Below are 15,802 nucleotides of genomic sequence, written 5' to 3'. Positions count from 1 at the left end.
GGTGTCGACGAAGCGAAACTCGATTGCGGTCACATTCCATGCTTCGGTGAGGTCGGGGAACTCTTCACTCTTCCCAATGTAGACGGTAACCTCACACCACTCGGTGCCATGCTTCTCATACTCATGGCCCTCATACTCAGGACGATCTTTGACTCTGAGCCTTTGCAGGGTGGCATGCAAGATTCTGGAAAAACCCTCCACATTCAGGCAGTAACTACTAACCCAGGCTCCTGCCATCTCTAGCGGTGGTTGCAATGAAGGCTGAGCGAAGAGCTTGCTCAAAGGAAAAGCAAGACGAGCTAAAGTGCGCCGAGTGGTGGTACCAATGGCTAAGCCAGGCTCTACTTATACAGGCGGAGCGTTCAGTGGTCCTTGCACGGTTCACCAGGGTTCCTGTGCGGGATTACTACGAACGAATCGACCAAATTTTTCATGCGTTCGAGGCGAGCGATGTCCGAGGCCATTACTGACTAGTACAACTGCAGGGCAAGGGTCCGACAAGAGCATAGAAAAGGGGTACGGGGAGACATGGGTCACAACCGGCGTGAACCACGGGCGAATGCGGAGCACGAAGCCACAGTGCAGAAATAACTCTGGAACAGGAACGAGTCAGTCGTGCACAATACGACACGCGTGACACCTATGTATAGTGTATCTGTAAGCAACACGGCACTACAATGCACAAATAGGATATGCATGGATGCACGTCCTATACGTCCTTCCACTGTTGCCAACAAATAGGGCAACCGTTCTCAGATTTTGGCACATCGTTCTCTCCCTGTAGCTAGTCGATACTATCAGACTATGCTCGGGGTCAGTGTACCTGCAGAAAAATTGATTAAGCCTACCTAAGTTAGCAGAGTGCTATCTATCCTAGATACATAACAATAGTATTAGGGCTACTTATATAACTTCGCAGTCGAACGTCATATTCTTTTGAAAAAAATTTGTTGTCAAATTTCATTTTAGAAAAGGTTTTCAAAGCTTTATTTCCTCATTTGCGCTCTGATACCACCTGTGGCAGAACCGCCTAATCTAATGCCTCCCAAGAGTGGTTGTCTTTCATTAGACACTAAGCACTTAAGGGAGAACACTAAATTACACAGTTCCGTCGGGCACACCTTAGGGGAGAACCCAAAAATCCATATTTTTTCCATCAGGATCACAAATAAGAGAATAAAGCTTACTTCATTATTAATTATTTCTTACATCACTTTTAATACAACATCAGAGTATAATATTTATTATTTATAATAGCGGAACATGAACATGTTATCAGAGTTATGAACAATTTAAATTAACAGCGGAATATAAACATGTGATCAGGATTACAGCGAAAATAAATAGCTATTCATGGCATGATGGAGCATTGATAAATAAACAATGACAATAGATTATAAAACTTTTGTTTATAAAAACATTTAGTGAGAGTTATAATTAAAAACTATGATCGCAGTGTAAAGGAATCCTCTCTGAGCCCACCAGGAGGTATCCACACACAAGAGTCAGCTCTAGCATCTACCTGTCACCTACAACAGGGGGAAATAAAACACTGAGTACTTAATTGTACTCAGCAAGACTTACCCGACAGGAGGAAAGAAAAGACTCCAAGGATATGCAAGGCTATCTGTCTTGTGGGTTTATTGCATCTGCAGGAGCATTACTACAAATGCGTCCATATATTCGATTTTTATTAGCAGTGCATTAGTTCATTAACTAACCATTCTATGTAAACACATGTGCTACTTTCAAGCAAGTGGTAAGCAATCATATTTCCATTTGTTCACCTTTCTTCTTTTAGTTCTTACTACGGTGCTAAACCGTCGACAAGCCATACCAGAATGTCGGCGATTCACGAATCAATGCCCCCAGCTGGGTACCCCAAAAACACATGCCCCGCTTGTACCCCAGGCATAAGCAAGACCAACCCATCACCCTCCTATCATGGGGTCCAGGTCCCCATCCAAACTTGGACTCCAAGTCCCCGCTCCTAAGTTCCAGACTTAGTGCGGTGCAAGGACCTCCACCATCTCCGTCTCTAATCAGTCGGTCTGAAAAGAGCCAGAACCCACGACAAGAGAGCAACAAGTCTTCCAAGCGCCCATACCTAAGTATATGCTCGGGATAATAAGTCTGTGACTTGTCTAGAGTTTTATGCAATGGCCGGTCCTTAACCAACATAGATAGGAAAAGCAGTGTAACCAAGCTTTGCCCTGCGGCCGCAGGACACAACCTCTTACACCCACCAATACCCAAACCATATCCATGCCCGATCACCATTTTTTCTTCCCACCATTTTTATTTTCCAAGTGATAATAATACAGTAATATATTTCCTATATCTCGCGAGTGACAAACAATTACTCGACTTCTACCGGAGTCCTGTAGCATAGCAATCTACATGATCCTGTCATACTAGTAAGAATCATGGGATATATATATATATATATATATATATATATATATATATATATATATATATATATATATATATATATATATATATATATATGCAAGTGGGTTTTATTCAACCCCTTAAAACTTAATATACAAATATAATTTAAAGTGCAGCAAAATAGGGGTTATGCACCGGAGCTTGCCTGGGTAAGATTTAATCAGAAGTTAGCTTTCCATCATGGCGACACGTATCCGAGGTTCCGACGATCGAGCGCTCCTTTTCATCTTCCCCAAAACATTGCCCCTGCTACTGCATGCAGGATAAGGGGCCATCAGTGGGGCTCAAGCCCACCCTACATTCATCGGTTGGCCATGCAGCCCCTTGTGATCCCAATAAATTTTTAGGAATAGTGGAAAACAGGAAGAAGAGATTAAAGACGTTGTGCCCTGCTAGAGTTTGAAGATGCGCACCCCACCCCTTTGCCCCCACCAATCAATTTTTAGGAGTAGAAGAGAGGAAGAAGAGATTAAAGACGTTGCTCGCTGCTAGAGGTTGAAGATAATCCCTCTTCCCCTGATTTTTTGTTTGTGTCTGCCACTGCATGTAGGTTTGTAAGAATGGGTAGTAGAACCAACATAGAAAAAATTATTATGCAGATCCATTGCAGATAAGGGGCCAGAGATACACTGGTTACCTTGTATGCAAACATAAAAATACAAAGTTTAGTGTTTACATGTCATTCAAAATCACAATGACATTTAATTTATTCAAACAACATGAAGCATAGATAGTATTTTTTTAATTATAGTAAAACAGAGAGTAGTTGGAAGAAATAAGATGAGTTCATGAAATCAGACCATATCAAGGAGCTCTGACTTGAATGTTTTGCCCAGATGAATTCTAAGCTTCAAGACAGGCCATTCACCTAGTAGCTTCGTAAGAACGGGCAGTAGAATCGACATAAGGCAAATTGTTATAGCCAACCATAGGAGGCGAGGGGCTAAAACTGTATAGACCAGTTGCAAATGCTGTGGTGGTTGCTATGTAGCCAACCCACATAAGTTTCTTAGTAAAGGATCTGTAATGAACCAAAAACTCAAAGTCCTCCCATCTTGCTATTATGGATATGAAAGCAACAGCCAGCGAGGAGAACATTGCCAAGGAATCAGAGATCAAGAATGCCTGGAATGCAATCTTTCTTGCCATGATGGGTAGCCCCTCACTTCCAGCATCATTGCTATATCCTCCAGGCAAGGTGAAAGCAGCAGCAAAGGTGATTGTTGCAATGAGGATTGCCACTAAAGAAGTGTAGCTTGTATATGTCTGAGTCAATGTCTTTATATCCTTCCTTGATTCAGAAGTTACTTGATCCTTGGTTTGCTTATGAAGGTTTAAGTATCATTTGCTGCTTCAGGATCAGCTTTCAGCATAAGCATGACTTCATTCTGCAAGGTCTCAAAGAAAGGTATGTGTGGAGCACACATCAGCACAATACTCAAAAAAGAGAATATTCTACCATTGTGTCCGCTAGTTAGTGGTAGCAAACTGTTTTTCTCAGGTGCTGATATATTTCTGTTACAATGTTTTAATAGTATCCTCTTGTTTAAAATAGAAGGCTACAGAGTACTTATTCATTTTGACAACCATATATCTTTAGTTGCTTACCTATCTGTCATTGATTTCAACAATTTAATGGTGCATATCTTGCGGTGGTTGTTGATTTGAACATGGTCATTTGTTTTTTTCCCCTCTAAAAAGTTTGTATGGATCGTTTATTAATGTGCACAGGATAAGTTTCCAGACTGCTATGCAATATATGTAAACGTTTAATCATTCGTAGTTGTATAAGTCCATAAGTGTCCAAATATACTCATAAGATATTAACACCCTCTATCTTGCAAATTGTTAAAAATTACCAAAAAAAAGGAAAGAAAATCAGACTGCTCTGCCCCATAGTGTTGTTGTCTTTCAACCCACAATCATAAACTAGCACCCACTACTTAGTATACCGATATCAAGCATTTCTAGAGGCGGGCCGGTTTCCTACCACTAAGAAATACATGTGCATGCATTTTCTAGGACTTGAACTTGTGTCATCTGACCTCGCTCAAGTATTCCCTACCAACACACCACACAGTCACCTATGAGTGAATATACCATGACATCCCTTGTATCAACTTCTATGAATCTTTTTATAAAATATTTGGCGACCTAAACTATCTCAAACGAAAACAAATCAATTAGAAAGTTTTAGATCGATCACATTGAGCACTACTACTTTGATATAGGTCATGTATCCATTCGAGATCATTTGAAAAAAATCGAAAACATAGATTTAGAATATGATGAGAACTTAAAACATATATTTAGGCTGATATTATTGTATTGTATTTGTATGTAATGAATATATACGTCGTCAAGGGATCGGACTGATGTAGTCAAGGGGACCGGAAAAAAAATGCAAGTCCAGAGAAAATAATTAAGCGTACCCAGTTTAAAGTCTTGGCGTGGTCGCCAGATAGTACCCAGGTAGCCGGGTTACCCGAGTTGTTGAGCACTGTGACGTCAGTGTCCGGGTGTTGCAGCAAAGCTTTGACTATCTTGGGATTGCACTCTCGGACCGCGTCGTATAGAGGAGTCTCTTTCCCGTAGTCTCGCATGTTGACTAGCTTCCGAAGATGCTTTGACCCCAGGAAGAATTGCAGAAGCTCCATGTGACCACCCTGAACGGCTTGGTGAAGGCATGTCGTTGTGCCATCTGCAAGGGCGTAGGGAGCATCTGGGCAATGCTTGAGAAGCTCTCGGGCAGCCCCGACGTATCCCCGACTTGCAACTGAAGCAAGAATAGGGATACCATTCGAGGTGAGTACGTACCCTAAGGACCAATCATGCTCCAGCAGCACTCTTAGCACGTCAATCTTGTCCCACTGTGCAGCCATGTGCATTGGAGTCACCTTGTGCTCGTCTTCTTCTCTGGCCAGCCCGGGACGTGTCTCCATGATCCTTTTTGCGACAGCTGATGAAACCACACATGCATGGTCTTCTATTCTTTATATATATATATATATATATATATATATATATATATATATATATATATATATATAAAAAGAGAAGACATATATACATGCATACCTGGATTGCCACTTCTGACGGCAGCATGCAGAGCATGTAGCCAAACGCTCCCCCGTGAGCAGAATCAGGGATCTCCAGCAGTTTCTCGGAGACCTCCGCGTAGTTCCTCATCACCAGCGATGAACATGGGCGACTCGTCGTACCTGTTCACAGCTTTGGACAAGCCGGGCTCCGCGTCGATCAGCTGGAGGGCGAGCTTCCGGTGCCCGCTGCGGATGGCGTGGTGCCAGCGCGTTGAACCCGCGCTTGTCCTGCGTCAGGATCGCCTCGCTCAGCCGCTCGTCACGGCAGCGCCCGAGGATGAACGAGGCCAGGGAGACGTGGCCGCTGGCCACGGCGGTGAGCAGCGGCGTTCTCGCCGTCCGCGTTGACGGCGCCGAGAAGAGGTGCCGCCGGGGACGGAGACTGCTGGTTGGTCGTCAGCGCCAGGGACGTCCCTGCAGAACCTCTCGTGGCCATGGATGCAGGCGATGTGGAGGCAGGTGTTCCCCTGAGGGGTTGTTCCCAGCAGCACCCCCGGTGTCTGCAGGGCCATGTGCTTCATTTCCGCGGAGTTGCCGCACACGGCTGCGCCCAGGAGACGTTGGTGGATTGCCAGTGATACTGATGGTGGTGGAGTCGTGGGAGCTCCTGATGATGAATTCATCATGGTTGCTCCAATCGGAGGGTGTGGTTATGGCAGCTCCTGTCGAATTAACGGCGGCCGTAGCTGTTTGGTGTGCCGTCGTCTAAAATATAGCAAATATAACAATGCTACTACTTGTTAGTAAACGTTTGATCGAATATAACGAATAAATTAAATCTAACTGGTCGGTTCGACTCCTGCTCCTGCATATGCTAGCAATTTTTAAAATATATAAGTGTTTTAAAAAGTTGCGGGAGTTGATATAAAATTATATGTGTAGTATATTAAAATATATAGGTATTGTTTTATAAAAAATAGAGTGCTTCAAATGAAACTACCTGCACAATATGTCATAAGGATTTTGTCGAAAAGTATAAACTTATATAAAGTAACTTGTCCTTTTAAAAACTAGCAACTTATAAAATTAAGTGCCATAGAGTTTCAATATAATTTAAAATGAATTATCGGTGTCATTTATATGTGGTTTGTTAAGGGAACATTTTATTTTCATTATCGATAAACTACAAAAATATATATTTATCACTAATTTAGGGAAGATATTAATTAAAATATCTTTCAAGATGGTAAAGGTTAGTAGTTTAGATGTAGATTTAGGGGGTTATTTATTCCCTTTTTTAAATGCCAAGAGCGGTTCGTTTTTAGAAAATAGAATATAGCCTATAATTATTATTCTCTATGATGATTAGAGTTGACGAACTAACTGCCAGATGTTTTTTGTTATTATGATAATTTGTAGGATTTATTCTTTTGCTAATGCATCTTGTAAGAATTAATATGGATGCTATGTTTAGATTCCTAGTTGTTTTCCCTTAGCATCTTGTGAGGATTAACATGGAGGCTCTCTTAGATGCCTCCAATTACTCATATTAAGATGGCACGAATTCTAGATCATTTGATTGTTTTCTTTGTAATTTCAATAGCACATATAGGCACACTCTAGTTTGCATTGTATGTGCCCAAGATATGAAATTTTGTTTCCATATATGAAAACTTGCAGAACCTACTATAATCTAGAAGCACATGTAGAGGGTACTCTGGGTTATTGTTTTATATAATATCAAATATCAGTAAATCCAGAAGCTTTTTTTTGTTATTTTTAATAATGGTCGAGTTAGTTTGTTTCTCATGAATAGTCAGAACCCACGAAATAGAAACCAACATAGTGGGTACTTTGAGTTTATCTTTTTCCTTAATATAATAATTGTTTAATTTAGATGTCCATTAGGCCTTGTTTGACTACACTCGTATTCACCTCAAACCACATGTATTAGGTTGGATTGGGGTGGAAAATTAACTAATTTCCACCCTAATCCACTCCAACATATGTGAATTGAGGTGAATACGAATAGCCAAACAAGCCCTTAGGGTAGTTATCGTTATTTCTAATATTAGGGGAGGTAAATATGTCAGATCAAGATAAGGTTAGGCCAACCTTAATTAAATCATATTTTTCCTTGATTTTTTATTTAATTAAAATAAGGTTAGACGAAGCCCAATTAAATCTAACAAAAGTAGGCTGTGTTTTTTTTATTTGACATGAAGTAGGCTGTTTATTATTGCCTTATTGGCATGAGCACCATACAATTGTACATCCCATTATAAATGCAAGGACATATTTGCTACTAAAATATATATTTACGGTGAGAGAAAAAAAAAGCGTACCGAGATTAAAGCCTTGGTGTGATTGGCGGCATCAGGCAACACCCGGCTTGCCGGGTCACCGGCGCTGTTAAGCACCGTTACGTCTATGTCCTGGTGAAGCTGTAAAGCAGCAACCATGTCCGGCTTGCAGTTTCCGACAGCGAGATGCAGAGCAGTTTCTCCGCTTCCATTTAGCATGTTAATCAGGTGGCCAAGCTGCTGTAACCCCAGGATAGATCTTACAAACTCTGTATGCCCACACAACACGGCAATGTGAAGACATGTCGAGCTGCTTTCATCGCAGTAGGGAGCATCTGGACAGTGTTCAAGAAGCCCTCGAGCAACACCACCATGTCCCTGAGATGCTGCGACACAGAGAAGAGTGTCACCGTCTGTGGTTGTTAGGTACCCCAAAGACGGATCATGCTCCAGCAATACTGTTAGCGCGTTAATCTCGCCGTCATATGCAGCCAGGTGCACTGGAGTGTGCCTATTCTCGTTCTCCTCTGTGGCTAGCCACGGACGTGTCTCCATAACCTTTTTAGCGATAGCTGAAATAAAGCAAATCGAGGGACAAAAAAGAAAAAAGGTTAAGCACTCTACTACATTGCATAATTGCATTGATGCAAGAACGTAGTACATAACACTGCCAAGATTTTGTAAAAAGATTCACCACAATGCAATGCTTATTAGTGCTATTCAGTTACCTAGATTTCCACTTCTGACAGCAGCATGGAGAACATTGAAGCCGAAAGCTCCAGAGTGAGCCGAATCAGGAACCTCCAGCAGTCTATCCGCCACCCTCCGTGAAGTTTCTCATCGCCGCGATGAACAGAGGTGACTCGCTACGCCCGTTGACGGCTCTCGACAAGACAGGCTCCACTTCGACCAGCTCGAGCGCCAGCTTCGTGTGTCCCCTGCGGACGGCGTGGTGCAGCGCGTTGCACCCGTGCCTGTCTTGCCTCAGGATCGCCTCGCTCAGCTGCCGCTCACGGCAGCGCCTGAGCAGAGCAGAGGCTAGAGACGCACGACCCCTTGCCACGGCGGCCAGCAGCGGTGTCCTCGCCGTCCTTGTTGACGGCGGAGAGGAGCGCCGGGGATTGGTCCAGCGCCAGGATGCTCTCGCAGAGTTCCTCGTGGCCCTGGATGGACGAGATGTGGAGGCAGGTGTTGCCCGGTGGAGTTTGTCCCAAGCAGCACGCCCGGGTCATGAGATGCCAGTTGTTTCAGTGATGCAGCGTCGCCGGATGTGGCTGCTTTCAGGAGACGTCGGTCCATAGTTGCCATCCCTTCTACACAAGATTACCGAGAACTTCTGATTTATCTGTTTATTACTATTTCACGACGACATAATCAATAGTATTGGCTATTATTTACTAGTATCTGCAGTTAGACTCTTTAAATTATACCATTCTAAATTATAAGTCGATCGTTTTGTCTTTTCTAGATACATAGTTTTTATTATATACTTAGATATACACTGTGTCTAGATATATAGTAAAAGTATTTAGAAAACCAAAACGCCTTACAGTTTGGAACGGAGGGAGTATAAGTTTGTAACCAAGCAGTATAATAAAACACTACCTCCGTTGATTTTAAAAAGATACTCCCTCCATCCCAAAATTAATAAATCACCCGAAGTCAATTTGACCAACTTTATAGTGAAGAATAACAAAGCTTATGATACCAAAGAAGTAGATTATAAAAATATATTTAATGGAATATCTGGTGATGCTAATTTGATGTCATAAGCATTGGTGGTCTTTTTTTTTATAAATTTGGTTAAATATAAAATAGTTTGACTTAGGACAATTTTTAGAAGTTGATTTATTTTGGAATAGGAGAGTATACTAGTATCAAGTAGTAGTATTCAAACGTTGCAATGATTTTGGCAAAAGTATAGTTTTATACCATTCTTTTGTTCATTTCTATGGAGGCAATGCCATTGGCACATTAAACGCATGAAAGATAATAGTAATGCATTTCATCAAAGGGTAAGGCCAGTCTTAAAACAAGGACATGGAACAACATCTCTCAATCCAAAGTTTCATTCACTGTTTCATATGCTATCTATACACTGTAGCATTTAATTCTTGAATGGTATTGTTATATCAAATGTGCCATATAAACAATATAGTCACTTGCATACTACATATACATATAATTTAAGTATTAGCATAAAAATGTCAAAAGTTTAACATATGATATAAGAAAATATATAATAGAGTCACATATGCAAAATAAAATACATATAGCGTATGGTAAATATGGGATGCGCGGTGCACAGCGAGAATGCAAGTCAGACAAGATGGGCAAAAGGTAAGGGGTGAGGTTTCGTTGGAAAAACAATGCCAGCCGGGTTTCGTGAGGATGAAAAAACTCATCTCCTCTTTCCTCTTAATTGTTATGTCACATCATCATTTATACAGTTAAAACTCCAAAATCTCACATCATATATATGGATGACTATGTTAAAAACTGTGTGTTACTCCAGGTATCAACTATACATGTTTCTTCATTCTCATAAGACATATAAACTATTATTATAAATTTAATTTGTTCATTCACCTTTTTGATTTGGGACTTTAGGTGGCACGTCCGCAGCGAAACTCTCTCCTATACACTGGTCAATACAGCGATGGGTGGCATTTGGCCATCAATCTCCCGAGCTCCTCTTTACTTTTCTAACACGCGTTATTTATTACATATTCACACTAGCCATGAAGAAACAAGGATACCAATAATACCTGGCTGTTGAATTGAATATGGCCGCTATAGCATGGACGCCAATAGATGATCCAGCAGCCACTTTTACGCACTCAAACTATTATTTTTTTCTCAAAACAAGTGAGGAGGCCACAGGGTGTTACAACGGATTAATCTTCTCAATATGAGAAAGAGGCTAGGCAGGCAAGGAACATATGTCACTCGCAGGCTCGCAGCACAGCCTTATTATATGCAACCGATCGACAAGTAAAGCAGTGAAAGGGAAAGGGTAAAAGAAAAGGAAAAAATAAAGATACCTAGATGGCTAGATTACTAGAACAAAGCAAAGAATCGATTACGCTTAGTTGTGATCTGTTACGTGATAAACATATACGGTTTTCAAGCATGGTGAAGTAAATGAAAAGATTATCCTGTCCTTTAAAAACACGAAAAGCGTATGCATGATCTAGAAGTGACGTTATGTGGTCTCCGAATTTTAATTATGACGACAATTTTTCTTAGAAAATAGCTGTAATGTTAGATAAGTACTACTGTGAGACAAAAGTCCTTTCAATATAAATCTACCCCTATAATTTTTATGTCTCGAACAAAATGTTTTTAAAATTATTAAGTGTCGAAGTTCCATATGTTTAACCAGTTGGTCAAAATAAGTACTATTTGTTATCGGAGGTGCAATCTTCGGTTTCACTAGCTAGCTGCCCAATGCCGTCACGTCACCTAATCCTATGCAACGCCCGCCTACGCCTTGCCGCCGCTTAAGTAGGTCGCTGGGAAGCCCAGTCAACTCCAAGGGCAGTGGCGGCTGGGTGAGCCTCCTTCCTTATCCTAGCATTTTTTTCCTACTCATCTCTTTCCTCTCCTCTTGTTCTGGCAACGACTAATCGGTACGGTATCAGCCCAATTCGCATGGGCGTCTCACATACTATGGTGGGATTCGTGTAGATCTGGTGGTGAACGGATTAATCTTCTCAATGTGACAAAGAGTCTAGCTAGGCAGGCAAGGAACATGTCACGCGCTGCATAGCCTTATTATATATGCAACCGATCGACAAAAATAAAGCAGTTAAAGGGAAAGGGTAAAAAGAAAAAGAAAAAAGGGGAAAAAATAAAGATACCTATATGCCTATCTAGATTACTAGAACAAAGCAAAGAATCGATTACTACGCTTACAGTAACAGCTAAAGTTGACATATACGTAGTAGCTAGTACGTGCTAGCTAGTCTGGTCCCAGTGACTCAAATCCATATGCTTCACATATATTATAAATAAATATTAACTATAAAGGACATGCATGTAAAAAGTGGGGTTAGTTGCTCAGTACTGTTGTGATCTGTTCGATCTACGTGATAAACATATACGGTTCAAGCATAGTGAAGTAAATGAAGAGATTATCCTGTCCTTTTTAATAAAACACGAAAAACATATGCATGATCTAGAAGTGACGTTATGTGGTCTCCGAATTTTAATTATGACCACAATTTTTCTTATCATAAAATAGCTGTAACGTCAGGTAAGTACTACTGTGAGATAAAAGTACTTTTCAATACAAATCTACCCCTATAATATTTATGTCTCAAACAAAATGTTTTTTAAATAACTAATAAGCGTCTAAGTTCCAAATGTTTGACTGGTCAAAATAAGTAATACTCCATCAGTTCCAAATTATATGATGTTTGAACTTTTCAATATACATAGCTTTTGCCATGCACTTAAATATACACAATGTCTAGATATATAGCAAAAGCAATGTATCTAGAAAAGTTAAAACATCTTATAATTTAGAACGGAGAAAGTATTTGTTATTGGAGGGGCGCAATCTTTGGTTTCACTAGCTAGCTGCCCAACGCCGCCTTGTCACCTAATCCCATGCAATGTCCTCCTATGTCTTGCCACCACTTAAGTAGGTCGCCGGGAAGCCTAGCCGATTGCATGGGCATTGGCGACTTGGCGAGCCTCTCACTCATCCTAGCATTTTTCCTACTCATCTCTTCCCTCTCTTCTTGTTCTGGCAATGACTAATCGGCATGGTATCTAGCCGAATTCGCATGGGCACCTCACATACTATGGTGGGATTAGTCTAGATCCGATGGTGAACGGTACAATTCTCGATGGTCGGCTTGGTGGCAGTGCTTCCCTCCACGTCCATGGAGTGCATCAGTCACGGCAACGTAGTTGACCTCGCCTGCATGGGTGGTTACCGACACCTTCCCCGCGTGCTTGTTCCTGGCACGGTCTGTCCCCGGTTGTCCTTATTAGTTGTCACAGGTGTAATTCGATGATCTCGGCTGAGCACGACATGGCTAGAGCAACCGGAACTTAAGGCCTGATTGTTCGGCGCCGATGTGGTATGGGACACCCTTCATCATCTTCGAGCTTTTGGTGTTAGGTCCTTGGTGTTTGGTCACGACGTGGTATGAGACATGCTTCGTCAAGGTTTTGCTGTGGTGGGTTGGTCTACGCTGGCGAAAGCTGTGCTAGTCTCTATGCCAGCCTTGATGTCAATAGCGCCTTTGGTCTATTAAGCCTTAAGTGGCCCACCTTTGTTACCTGAGGCCTGCCCACTACCATTCTTGGATTCACAGTATATAATAGAGGAAACCCTAGTTGAGATCACATTTCTCTCCCCCCACCACACGTAGCCATGGGCCGTCTCACATTTCTCCCATCCCCTACCCCGTCTACGTTGTTTAGTTCTCTCCCCACAGCCGCTCCCCTTCTACCGTCCCATCTCCCACTGGCAAATTGAGCAGGAGGCACGACACATCTAGCAAGCGGCATGACACGTCGTGCAGTGCTCGGGTATGCCCCTCTTGGCTACGACGCATGGGATGTCCCATTCCTAACGGCAGCGCACTGGTGTGGCCCCAGTCCACTTTAATTTCACTGGTGGATGTGAGCGCGAGGGCTAGGTGTAGCGGCACGGACCAACTTCCTCTCCTCTCAATATCGCTCACAGGCATGGACACACCTCTAAACCTTTCTCTCTCTCGCTTGCTCTCTATCTCTGGTGCGAGGATGCAACAAGATAGGTGAGGACGCGATGGGTCGAGGCAAGGAGATGACGATGTGCAAGGGCAAGGATGTGGTGTTGCATCACGATCCACGACGCGACAGTGAGCTTTTGCGGTGATCGAGCTCGGTACTAGGCTCATGGGCAGGCTCATCGATGTGATGAATACTCGATTTTCATAGACAGACATGCACCGCCTCTATTATGGACAACATAGGCACCTAGATAGAGGCGGGCAAGGTGCCCACTTCTAATTAAAAATGTGTTACATCCATCTTTGATAATTGTTTTGGCAGACCATCACCATGGAAGTATTTCATGAGAGACTAAGAGTTGCACTCGGTCTGAAATCCAATGAGATTTGAGGCGTGGCTCGAGTCCCAATTGTTTATATTTTCAAGGCATATCTGTGCTCCTACTATATATATTCACGACTATTTCACTTTGGCATGTAACGTAATTGCTTAAGGCCCTGTTCGTTTGATTTTGAGATGGGAGGGATTGAAGGGGGTAGAGGAGGATTTTGACTTGCAGGGGATTGAATCCCTCTCAATCCTTTCAAACCCTCTTAGGTTTCGGATCAAACGAACAAGCCCTAAAGGAGAGATCGATACTGCTACATCATCTATCTAATAAATATACATCGTAAAAGCTAATCCTTCAATTTCAAAACACAAAAGTCGTTGAAGCTAGAAGCTTCATCAAACCATTCCAATTCTTCTTCCATATCCTTAAACATACCATCTTCTCTCCTAACACTTCCTCCGTAAAAAACTCTAACACAACAATCCATCTACAAAAGTATTTCAAGAAACTTCATCAAGTCATCAAAATCGTCGTACGTACTGTCCACAGTAATATTAATATCTATACTAACTATAACTATACTAACTAATCTAATATTAACACCTATACAAGACTAACTACAATAACTAATTATACTAAATACAATAACTAACTAGACTCACTAACTGTACTAACTAAACTAACTAACTTTACTAACTATACTAACTTACTATACTACCTATACTAACTAAACTAACTATACTTTACTAACTATACTAACTTTACTTATTGTACTAACTTACTATACTAACTAATCATTCAAACTAATTTTACATCTTAACCCTAATTAACAACAATTCTAATTCAATCAACAAATACACACTGGAAGTACCTTGACAACGAGGGGAAGATTGGGGCTTAGCCAAATCCCCCAATGGCGACGAGGTGGCCGTCGGCGGCCGTTGCGTGGCCCTGCCTTGCGCGCAACGACGGCGGGGGCGCGTGCGCGGCTGTGCGTCGATGCACGGTGGCAGACCCATGGCGGCGGCGGCGCTCGTCCTTGCGGCAGCAGCGTGAGCTCGTCCTCGTGGTGGCGGCGCTCGTCCTCGCGGCAGCAGTGTGCTCTTGTCCTCGCGGCGGCGGCACTCGTCCTCGCGGCAGCAGCATACGCTCGTCCTCGCGGCAGCGGCGTGCTAGACCGGGCCGGGAGGCGGGTGGTCGCTGGGGGGAGGCGCAGGCGCTGGCCTCAACGGCGGCGGCAAGTGGACGCGGGATAGAGGGAGTGACGTGCGACAGTGGGAAGAGATGGAGGGGTGGCGCGGCAGTGAGGGCGGCGCCGGCAGTGGCAGGCGCGACAGTGAGGGCGGTGGCGGGCGTGCGTGGCGCGGCGGCGGGCTCAGGGTGCGGCTCCTCTCTCCAACCGGTTCAAACGGCTGAGTGAGACAAAGAGAGAGAAAGGGAAGCGAGGCTGAGCCGCGGGCCTGTACAAGGGCTGCTGCGCCGTGACGGACGCGCGCCAGACCTGCCACGTCAGTGGTCGCCGCAGCCGTTGACTGCCCCCTGCTGCGCCGCCATGCATGGCGCGGTAGAGTGAAGTAGCCGCGCCGTGCAAACAGGCGCGTCCAAAAGTGTTAGTTTTGAAAAAAAAATAAACAGTGTCAGTTTTAAAAATAGTTTAAAAAAAGTGTTAAAAATAAAAAAAAATCGTATATGTGGATACAAGCACAACACATGCATCGCATAGCAGAGAAAAACACATGGGAGCATGGGCAGGAGAGCAAGCATTGCCTAACAGATGCAGGCAGAAGCTTTTTATCCAAAGAACAGTTTCCAAGTGTAAAATAAAACAGTAGTATTCTTGTGCACAACAAATTGCAAGCGAAAATGGTTTGCACCTGAGAAATAATACCTTATTGCCAAACAGGACCTAAAGGAGCAGAAAAATTCTACTTTTCTCTTAT

General features: G+C 42.8%; 1 pseudogene; it reads right to left on the bottom strand.

Moving 5' to 3' along the window:
- Positions 1-3,054: 3,054 nt before the first annotated feature.
- LOC136532394 (protein ACCELERATED CELL DEATH 6-like) lies at positions 3,055-10,719 on the bottom strand (annotated as a pseudogene).
- Positions 10,720-15,802: the final 5,083 nt, after the last annotated feature.

Source organism: Miscanthus floridulus, unplaced genomic scaffold (assembly GCF_019320115.1).
Source record: "Miscanthus floridulus cultivar M001 unplaced genomic scaffold, ASM1932011v1 fs_603_2, whole genome shotgun sequence".
Classification (NCBI taxonomy): Eukaryota; Viridiplantae; Streptophyta; class Magnoliopsida; order Poales; family Poaceae; genus Miscanthus; species Miscanthus floridulus.
Note: the sequence above shows the minus strand (reverse complement) of the source record. Positions and strands in the feature narration are given on the sequence as shown.